Source organism: Frieseomelitta varia, unplaced genomic scaffold, assembly GCF_011392965.1.
Source record: "Frieseomelitta varia isolate USP_RPSP 00005682 unplaced genomic scaffold, Fvar_1.2 scaffold_243, whole genome shotgun sequence".
Classification (NCBI taxonomy): Eukaryota; Metazoa; Arthropoda; class Insecta; order Hymenoptera; family Apidae; genus Frieseomelitta; species Frieseomelitta varia.
The window spans coordinates 89,703-101,228 of record NW_025109972.1 but is presented as its reverse complement, the minus strand read 5'-3'; the positions used below and the strand labels follow the sequence as shown (position 1 = coordinate 101,228).

Genomic DNA, 11,526 nt, shown 5'->3' with positions numbered 1-11,526 from the left:
TTCTCTTTACCTTCTTCCTTTGCACGATATCTTCTGCACTACTTCCTGCTACCACAACTTTACTCTCACTATCACTCGACATATATTTTAAAAGATTTTCAATCTCTCTATTAAATTCACACAAATTTTGAAATATGCGTCTGAACTTCCCGAGTTTCTCAGCGATACTGCTCAACAGCGTACATAATATCCAAGTACTAAGCACGTAGTCACACGTTTGTATACCACAGGTCACACGGTTCTTAGAAACCGTGTTTCCAATAACTTCACGAAAACTGACAGAAGAAATTGAATTGTGTATGTATATATTTTGTAGGCTGCTATGACAGCATTGTAGAGTAGTTCGAGAAACGGTAGCCAAGTTCTCGAAATTTTTCGGGAAACCCGATTCCTTCGGGAATCTCGATTATCGAGTTCCCGATATTTTCGGGTTCTCGCACACCCCTAATAATGACACATATAATTATCAATTATACATTTGTCACATTATTGTTATTAACTTTATTTCATCACCTTATATTATCGTTTTTAATTATATTTTGTTACATTATTTATTTAAAAATAATCAAACTGAAAAGAGCAACTTTACCACTGAAATAGTTATAATCAATGATCTACAAGAGTTCGTCTGTCAGAAAAGATATAAAAATAGAAATGCTGCCGGTTTTTAGCCGTGGCATGTTTAAAATTCTTTAAACAAGTCTGGACAGCAACTGTCCGGTTAAGTAATCAGCGACTAGATCGCGAACCCGTTTAAACAGTCGGTTCAAGTTACAGTGTCGCATGTGTAATCGCCGCGAACTAACAAAACCGCCCCAAGAAAACTTGACCTTCATTCCGTAACTGGAAATCACGATATTTCGCGTCGAGTGTCTGCCGGAAACGGAAGACATACGAAATAAAACTCATCCTTGAGAATTATTTAGAGACAAAACTTCGGTATCGAATATTCTATCTTTAATAAATAGTCGAGGCAATCCTTTCGCTTAAACATCTCGCACGAGTACATTATAATTTGCGGTAGGTCACGAAATCTGCTTCAGGAATCACGGAGATCTCCTTGTCAGATCCCTCCTCTAATACGAACGTGAGCAGCTTGAAAATTATTGAAATTCGAAATGATCGAGCTTCAATTTTATCACACCCGCGAAGCAGCAATAGATAATTTGTTCTGGCCTGCGTATCGAATTTGAAGTACAAATGATAGTTCTACCAGAGAGAGAGTTTGTCTATTGTTTCAGTCTCATGGTGGTTCAATGATCGACATTTTAATTTTAATCGACATTAAAGTATGGAATATGGAACATTTTATTGACATTTAGCTATCATGATCATATTGGTAAAGTGTGAAATTTAAAAATATATATAAAAATTATAAGTTATATATATAATATATATAATATAATTATAATTATTTAATTATATATAAAATATAATATATATAATAATATAATAATAATATAAATATATATAATATATATATATATTATAATTATTATAATTTTGTAAAAATTAAAAAAGCATATATTTCAGAAATATCTTATACAAGTACACGTATTTCTTATATATATATATATATATATATATATATATTCGTATTTCATAATATATATATATATATTATAATTATTATAATCTTGTAAAAATTAAAAAAGCATATATTTCAGAGATATCTTATACAAGTACACGTATTTCTAATTCGGAAATTATAAAAATAATAAACAATCCATTATATCAATAATCTTCAACATTTACTATATATATATTTACCAATATAATCACGATAAGCGCGTCTCGTTACTAGCGTCAATAAAATTTTAAAATATTCCATATAACACACATAATAGATATACGTGAAAAACATTCATCTGTGACGACTGCTCGAATCGTAAGTATGAAAATGACACGAGTCCCGTAAATTCTTCTACAAGTTATTAAGAATCTTTTACACCCAACCGTAATCCTTCGTGTTTGATGCTTGTATCGTCAATATTTCTTTTGTTCAAAGAGATGTAATTATTTAAAAAAAAAATGTTGTACATACATTGAGATACAAGAATTAAACAACAGCACAAAGTGAGAAATTATTCACTGGTGACATTGTCGTGAAATTATTATGGGCGTCGCAAATATTTACCTCACGAGCCTCTTCATTCAGTAACTGGTGACTTCGACGCGCGCATAAGACATGTAATGTCAGTGAATCGTGTAACGAACCGCCTCGGTTCTTTCACTAATACTTATGCTCCTCGATGTTTCGAAAGTTGCCTAACTTTTCAAGCACACATATCATTATGAAGTAACGAAGAGCACATGGACATTGATGATGATATATGTACAACAACATGACGTATAATCGTACATACAGAAAATAGATTCTTACTTGTTAATTCGAACATCGTGAACACGATCTAAGGTTTTTAATAAGCGTGCAATTAAATACAATGTCGATTAGACATAATACGGATTAAATAGAGTCTCAATTATAAATCTGATCACATCGATGTTTTGTCATCACTTCCACTTCATCTGAATATTTACGGCTAATTATTATATATTAATAGCACGTTGTTCCGTACAGTTAACAATTTGTATCAGATGAATAAAACTGTTTGTATGTGTCAGACAATTTTGTTATAAATTATTTACTCTTAGTAATTAAATGTAGTGAAATCACGGACTATTTTATTTGGCTTGATTAATTCTCGTTTTAAAGTATAATACAACCGCGAGACTAGAAGTTGCACGTACCTCGTTCATGTAGTTGCGATATTTTACGCACAGATGATACTAAATTACAATGATGAGTATCTACATGCGTTGACCTCGTCACTCGTACATAAATAAAAACGTGAATCTCCCATGATTGTGTAATCATAGTAGCCTCATTTTCTTTTGTAACTTCTCGAATTTCCTGCGAGCATAAAAGCTCATGGCGTAAAAGTAACGAAATCTTGTGTCCGAAGACTACGGACAACGTATAGTTAATTCGATTGTGGCAATTAAAATAGATATAGGTACGTATGTATGTATGAACAATTTAATTTACAATGAAACTTCAAATTTTAAATTTCGCTTGCTGTTTCAATTAAATTGCCCTGTCATATATTGAGTTATTTTACATTGTCCTTTTTTTAATCTATTAACGCGTTGATCACCATTCCAGTTTTATAAATATTTTAATTAATTGACCATCAGAACAAAGTAAATATCATCGACAGAACATTTTAAATAACTTAAATGACTAGATAATACTATGAAATAAAAATAAATGGGCTTTCCCCGTACTTTTATTATTACATAGTATTTTTATAAAAATTAAATGTCATCTGTCAGACAATATGTTAATGGCAATGAAATGCAACATTTTATTTGCAATCTTTCTCAATCATTTTTTACATTACTGAATCTGTAATTAAGAAATGAAATTCCACGAATTTCTATAATGGACTTTTTCATCGTTTACAAGTGTATAAAATTGAAATTTCAGAGTCCACGAGTGTATAAAATTGAAAGATATTTAAATATTTCCAACATTATGGATTAATGGAGTGATTCACTATGTAAATAGAATACGATCAAATTCAGAAAAGCAAAGAGTTAAGCGATTACATTTAATGTATAGACCAAAAAAAAAAAAACGAATTAAACTTTGGAATATGTCAATAACAATGCTAACGATATAATATTAACCATAAATTCAGAACACGTGCAATTTTAACGTATACCTATTGCATACACTGGGAATGTCAAAAAGGAAAAGTGCAGCGTGACTCATATGAGCGCCACGATACGTAGTTCTTATTCCACCACGTCATTCGTTCAGTTGCAACATGATAACGTTACAATTAGAAATTAAACAAACGAAACTGATCTAAATACGCGATCAAAGTGTAAGCTCGAGCGAGTCTCCATCGAGCAACTATCAACGCGGATGGTCCGACAATGTCGCAGACAGAAAATTAATGATCCTTTTTACGAAACTTTATCATTCGAGCATCTCGGAAATTCCAGAGAAATAAGTAACAGTGGGGAACAAAAGGAAAAGGAAATAACGAAATTTTATGCGATTCCACATATTTACAAGGCTGTTTCGAAAAAAAAAATGTGACCTAAGCAGGAGATGGTAAATTTTTAATTCAGCGACAATCCTCCCAATTTCAGCTTTTAGTGTCCTGCGTTTCTTTTTTTTTTTTATTAAAAAGAGATGCTAGATCTCATGCTTCTCAGTGTGGAAAATCGAAAGAACCGATTTGAAGCCATCCGGAACGAAACGAAACGAAAGAGAGAGTGTAACGAAATAGCCAAAAATTAGTAAAAGCCGCTGAACTGGAAAAACTTGCCTCGAAAAATCTCCATTGAAATAAAATGTTGTAGCAATTGTTATACATTGGATATTTCACATATTTACGAAATAATAAAATTTCATAACAACTCCGCGTTTTCAGAAATTTGTTTAAAGAACTGGAATCTAGGCAGAAAATCTCGTTTATTAATTATTATAACATTGGATATCGCATATGTTTCTGCACATGTCAAATTTTCTACAAATGTAGAAAGATCTACAGTATTCGGTTATATTATTCGGTTATTATATCCGGACGAAGAGGTTGAAACGAGGAAGAAAGTTTCATTTCGCACGAAGGCCGAGATTCGACCTCGCAAATTATCTCCCGTAAATTATTTCGTCGAATTCCTCCCGTGGTCGATACGACATATGATACTACTTTGATCCTTACGTTCTCGTACTTGCGACACATTGTTTCCCCAATCGTACGAAGAGGATATTTTCTTGAAACGACGAATTAACACGACGTGAATTTCACGGCGCGGACAGAGAAGTCCAAAGTCGAAACAGGTTCCAAAAAAGGTGGACAAAGTTCGCCATGTGTGCACAAACGAATTTCATCTGGCCGTTAATGCTGCTTTGCCCGCGTCCGTGACACAGTTTCACGCAATTGCGTAAAATAACTAGCTCCCTAATCTTCACTCGTGCGGCCAGTTCCTCGAAATCCCAAAGTCACCGTTTAATTACGAATCGAGCGGTCGTTTCAGCGAATGATGACCGCTGAAAATACCCATTGACGTAGGATACCTCTGCACGATCTTTCTCTCGTGTCACGCGATGCACGACAGTTATTAATTACGCGTAGACAAAAAAATAATTAACGACGTCTCTAAACTGCATCTTCGAGTGCTTAAATTTGAAATAAATCTTTAAAAAAAAATCTCAAAAAAGAAGAAGTCTACTCCAAATTCCCAGCTCTGGCGTCTAAACTTCTCCAACTTCTCTAATTAGATGTTGGAATAATAAAAAGAAATAACCATCGTTATCAAGCATAAATAATAACGCTAACGTTTACAACCTGGTTTCGACAGATATCGAATTCATATGCATATCGGCTAAAATTGCTAGCAGGCGGTTAATTAAATTTATCAATCAGTATTTTCGCTAAGTATTTCGCAACGTTCAATATCGAGCTCAAACGTGGTCGATCGAAATCACAAACTTCCAGCCTAAATATAAATACATGATACATTAATCTGACTGATTGAAAAATGACGATGATGATGGTATTTCCGAAAAGTTTGACAGAAACTGACCTTAATTTGCTGTACTACGACCAAGAGAAAGCTACTCATCTCATAAGTTAATGTAAGTTGTGTCATTTCGATGGACAATTAAAGGATTTTGCACCGCGAATGATTAGTCATAGTGATTTTAACGCGTGGTTCTAACGTATCACAACATACAGACATAGTAAGTGAAAAGAGCTTCTATGTAAACTGAAAATTATCCAGAAAATTTTCACGAAAAATTTGTTAATAGCAACGATATTGGCAGCCAGAGTAGCCTCTCTAATCGCGTTTTCCTCGATTAAAGTTTTTCTACGTTCAACTACAGTTCTACTTCTTACTATGTATACGTTACGCTTCTTAAATATCGCGCTTTCTGTTGGACAAGTTACGCTAGAAAGAGCAAAAATCCTCTCACCGATCGTTCTCGTAACGTGTGAGAAAAAATGTGCAAAAGCAAGTGTGAAAATAATTGCGAGGAATGCGAACAAGAAAAACGATAGGTACAGAACGCACGATGGAGGGGAGAAAAAACGATAGTGAGGTGAAAAAAAACTTCAAGCAAAATTCATAAAATCCGTAGAAAGATTGAGAATCGAACGAATTGCGTGGATGAATCGATACTAAAAATTCCAAGCTTCAAACAATTATGTAAAAGACTGAGAGGAGGCGTGCGACGTTTATTGTAGTTTTCTAATATTTCAAAGCCATTGATACTTCCGGTTGCATTGCGAAGTATTACATTGAATTGACGTTATAATTCATAATCGTTGAATCAGATTCTTACGCTCTCAAAAATTACCCGTGAAAATTCAAAGGGTCAAAGCTGCAGAAAATGCACGCGAATATATAAAACGAAAAGTACACACGGTATATAAAAATAATATGTAAAATACCGAAACTCGCGGACTACTCGTTGCAATATTTAAAAGTAGAAGCAAATTTCTGCTTGTGCACAGAAAAATCAGTAGAATTCTGTCGCGTTCGCCAAAGTACGAATCTCACCCTTTGCCATTCTAGAGTTAAAGAGAGCAATGGAAACACACTGTATGTCTAACAAGAGGCAAGCAACTGTTGCTATACTTACTATATAGTATCGGGGCGCGTTTGAAATCGGCAAACGACCTTGGCCGAAGGGTGTAGCTGGCTCGAGACGCGACAGCTTCCCTTTCTCTCGCGTCGGATCATGGTAGGAAAAGAAGACCTTGACTCCCTGTGGCACAAGATTTTCAGGCGATCACCTAAGGCCCACACACCCCCACCCTAGCCACCGCTCGGCCGAACCCCACTTGCTTAACCAATACTTAAACCGCTAGTTCGCTCCGCCGCGGACTATTCACGCAGCATCGGCCGTTGGACCCACATTTCTATATATGTGTCGCACGCGCGTATGCGTGCACACACTCACACACCCACACACATACACACACACGCACCCACTACACGCACACATGCACGAAAACACGCACACTCGCTTACTCACTGACGCGTGTGCCGATGCAAAAACGCAGGAAAGAGAAGAGAAAAGCGCGAATCAAACCGTGATCAAATGTTACCAGCCACCCTTAGAGCGAGCCGTGCAATGACAACAGCGCGTGTGACTGACGTGTGACACTATATAGTACAGTAGGAGGAACTTGTGTGAACAGACTGCGAAAAAGTGAACAAAGTGCCAAGTTTCGAGCAGTTCTGTATCCGCGGATCTCTCTTTCGAGTTCAGAAAGAAAAGTTCAGAGAGCCATCAGTCAGACGAGGAGAAACACGAGTTTGATCTTGAATTTGGAATCGACACGACTCCTCCGGTGAAGAAAAGGTTGATCGACGTCGACACTCGGGTCCTCGAGAGGCTGGATTCCACATCGAGAAGCTAGAGATCACTCGGTATCGAGGTCGGATACGCTAGAGGTGGAGTCACGTGTGAAGCGAGCCGAAGTGGCCACACTTTTACTTGCGAACGCGGCGTCATTTTCGTCGGTCAACAGGTAAGTCTCCCTCCCGCCGGTCGCTTCTTTTTCTCTCTGTTCTCTCGATCGATGGCCGATTGAATCGCACGAGCAGCCACCGCTGCAGCGAAACGGCCAAGTGTCGAAAAGAATTTCCATTATTTCCATTGTTTAGAGAGTGACCGCCCGATCTCGACCTACATTCGTCATACCGTTCGAAATCAACTAAAAAGTGGTGACACCGACTGACGCGCGCACCTGCCATCCGCTCTATCTTCCGCTCGTGTATGTGACACTAATTTGACGAGATTTCCAAGACAGTTTAGCGGTTACGTAGGTTTCACGTAGTTCCGAACGTTAATTGAATTATACGATTATCGAATTGTACAATATTTGAGTATATCTGTGTAGAATCGTAGGATATATTTAAATATATGATAATGTTACCAAATTATAGAATATTAGAGTACGTTGTAAAATTACAAAACACTGTTACAAAATTCATTATATTGTGGAAAATTCGATCTGTTGCATGAAATGGCAGAGGAAATTACTAACTAATGATATGATAAAGTTACAAAATTATAGAATATTAGAGTATGTTGTAAAATTACAAAACACCGTTACAGAATTCATTATATTGTGGAAAATTCGATCTGTTGCATGAAATGACAGAGGAAATTATAAATATATGATAAAGTTACAAAATTGTAGAATATTAGAGTATGTTGTAAAATTACAAAACACTGTTAGAGAATTTATTATATTGTGCAAAATTCGATCTGTTGCATGAAATGACAGAGGAAATTATAAATATATGATAAAGTTACCAAATTGTAGAATATTAGAGTATGTTGTAAAATTACAAAACACCGTTATAGAATTCATTATATTGTGGAAAATTCGATCTGTTGCATGAAATGACAGAGGAAATTATAAATATATGATAAAGTTACCAAATTGTAGAATATTAGAGTATGTTGTAAAATTACAAAACACCGTTACAGAATTTATTATATTGTGGAAAATTCGATCTGTTGCATGAAATGACAGAGGAAATTATAAATATATGATAAAGTTACCAAATTGTAGAATATTAGAGTATGTTGTAAAATTACAAAACACTGTTACAGAATTTATTATATTGTGGAAAATTCGATCTGTTGCATGAAATGAGAGAGGAAATGACTAACTAATTATACATTTATATAACAGTTGAATATATTATAAAATTATAGAATATACAACGATTATAGAGCTATGCTTTGGTACACTGTAGGATTATAGAGTACTATTATAAAATATTAGAATTTGTTATTCTATTATTTATAAAATATTAGAAAACTCGATCTCCCGTTCACTAGTAATATCTGTCAAGGTAGCTCGTGCGAAATTTTTCAAGAAGGCTACGAACTTCGAGATTAGTGTCCAAGAAAGTACCATACATGTTATAAGAAATTCAAGAACAAGTGGAAGATGGATTCTCCCGTGCAACAGCATTGCGGGCGAAAGCGAAATAACCGCGGGCATCGTGTACATCACGTTTAAACGCTTTAATGAACGACAACTAATGAAACTAGTGCAACCGTGCAACGGTTCGTGTAAATTTTTGTCTCGATTGATTCAAGTAGATTTGTGACATCCGACAACATACGGAACGTGGATTTGAAGTTATTGTTTGACAATCTGAATTATTTTCATTCTGCAAGTACGCAGTATAAATTTGCGTCAATCGATATTTTAGACCGGACTGTATCATTCTGAAAAATAAATTTAGGTCATGTCTTGCTTATCTGGGTCAAAGAAATATATTCGCGAAGCACCTGATGAAAATTATTCGAAACGTGTCGTTCAAAACTCGAAATACGTATCAATTGAAATTGCAGATAGGATTATTTTAAAAGCTAAATTTAGGTCGTTGTTCGTGTATCCGGAAGTGTATCTCGCGTGTCTCGCAAATTATTCAAAAATATCACTATTTGAGTTAAGATCGTTCGAAACTCACCATGCAGGTATAACGATACGTATTAATCGAAACTTTCGACAGTGAATAATAAATTTAGGTCACAGTTCGTACATGTAGGTCAGAGAAGTATACTCGCACCTGGGTACAAAGTATCCAACCTCGTATCGTTATTCGAATTAAGATTGTTTAAAAAAAAACTTTGTCAAATAGTCAAAAAGAATCGAAAACGATGAATAGAGAGTTCCAGAGATTCGAATTAAGATTGTTTAAAAAAAAATTTGTCAAATAGTCAGAAAGAATCGAAAACGATGAATAGAGAGTTCCGAAAAAAAATTAAATAAATAAATAAGTTACAGCGAATAGATATATCGGATTGGCGTATTGTTGCCAACCGTGGCTTTCCACTTTCGTAAGTAGAAGACGCCCCTAAATGATCAGACGTCGGGGAATCGCCTGGTAGAACGCGCGACCGATCGAATTTCGTACCGTTGGCCGATTATTCCTCACAAACAAGCGACTTTCTCGGTTTCACGTTTCGCAATAAAAATTCTAACAGTGGCTACCCTCGAAAGTGTGAACTTCGTTCTGCAACTCTCGCGAAATGCTCGACTTGAACATACGACGAGCGTGATAAACCCATTAGAATTTTCCACTGAAGTTCAATTAAATGAAACGTGAAATGATTTTATTCAAATTACAGATCGATAAATATTATACGATCCATCGACCGTTCGATCACAGTATCATGCAGTCGAAACGGCATGATCCAATGGAACTTGCTCTTCATGTAATTTCACTAACTTTCGAAAGATTAATTGATGAAAATCTTCCGCGTGTATCACAAAAGTGGCACGCACTCCAGACGCATGTCTACCGATACTTGTGGGCAAGCATATCTATGTTTTACTATACTTATTTCAGTGGAAAGATCTTTGAAGCATGCAGTCAATTCAAAAGATCTCCGTACAACGTATTGAAAATTATTCAGCGTTTCGTAGCTTCAACTGAATTTTAAGAAACTGTTTTAAAAGGGAACGACTTGTTTTCATTTTGTCATTCTATTTTCTTACTTCTTATTACATTTTCATTTTATTATTCTACTCTATATGAAGTACTATTATTCTATTCTATATGAAGTGCTATTTTTTTAAGAACGAACTATAAGAAATTATAGTTTGCTGGCTTGTGCAACAGAGGTGAATTTTAAAGGATTAATGGAAAACAAATATTTAGAAACGTAACGTTTATTATTAGTACAAAGAAAAACGATTTATATTCGTTTGTTAATAATTCTCTTTGTTAAAAATTATGCAACGGTAAATAAATTTTCATACGATAGAAGATTGACTAAACTTTGAACCGAAGAAGACGAGTTAAATTGAATTTCCAATCACAAGTATAACGCGTCTCACCTCGCTTATTTATTTACAAATATCGTAAATTATACTTCCGAGGAGTGTAATCAATCTAACTAAAATTTTGTTATATTTTTTAAATATAAAAGATGTTAACAGCCTGAGAGAATCATTCTTCCGAATCAAGCTTCTTCTTTTCTCTGTCAACTCGGACAATCGTCAGGCACGTTGATTACTATCATATTCGTCATACACACATTCGATCGCACAAACGAAAAGAAAGACAAGAGAATGATAAAATCAATTTTCCTTAGAAAGCAAAAACGTTGTCGTGAATGAAAACAACGTTAGTATTCCGAGGGAAAACACGAGACACGCATGTCTGGTGGTAACTAGAACGACAACAGCAAACAGGTTCGTTAATAGTTGCGGTACGCAATCTGCGGTGAGCAAAATTCGCGCGTAAGAGAAAAAACGAAAAATATGTAATTTCAGTAAATGAGAATCCAACTGGACGTGCACAGTGGCCAGCTAAAATACACTGCCAACTGAAACTCGTGATCGTCCGGCTTTCTAGCCAGGAGAAATACTTGACTTATCGTTTTTGAAAATTATAGGCGATAGTGGGGAAAAAGGTACGTGCTTCCCACTGCCGTGCATAAGTATGCCACGAAACCTTCCTTGC

General features: G+C 35.3%; 2 protein-coding genes across 2 annotated transcripts in view; one reads left to right on the top strand and one right to left on the bottom strand.

Annotated features, from left to right (window-relative positions):
- LOC122528000 (elongation of very long chain fatty acids protein AAEL008004) overlaps window positions 1–11,526 on the bottom strand; it is a 67,007-nt gene that overhangs the window by 29,123 nt on the left and 26,358 nt on the right. The window lies entirely within an intron of this gene.
- The window catches only part of LOC122528001 (elongation of very long chain fatty acids protein AAEL008004), a 32,978-nt gene continuing 28,350 nt past the window's right edge, over window positions 6,899–11,526 (top strand). The window contains exon 1 of the mRNA XM_043652656.1: window positions 6,899–7,559. The gene's annotated coding sequence lies outside the window, so the exon portion shown is untranslated. The remainder of the gene's footprint in view (window positions 7,560–11,526) is intronic.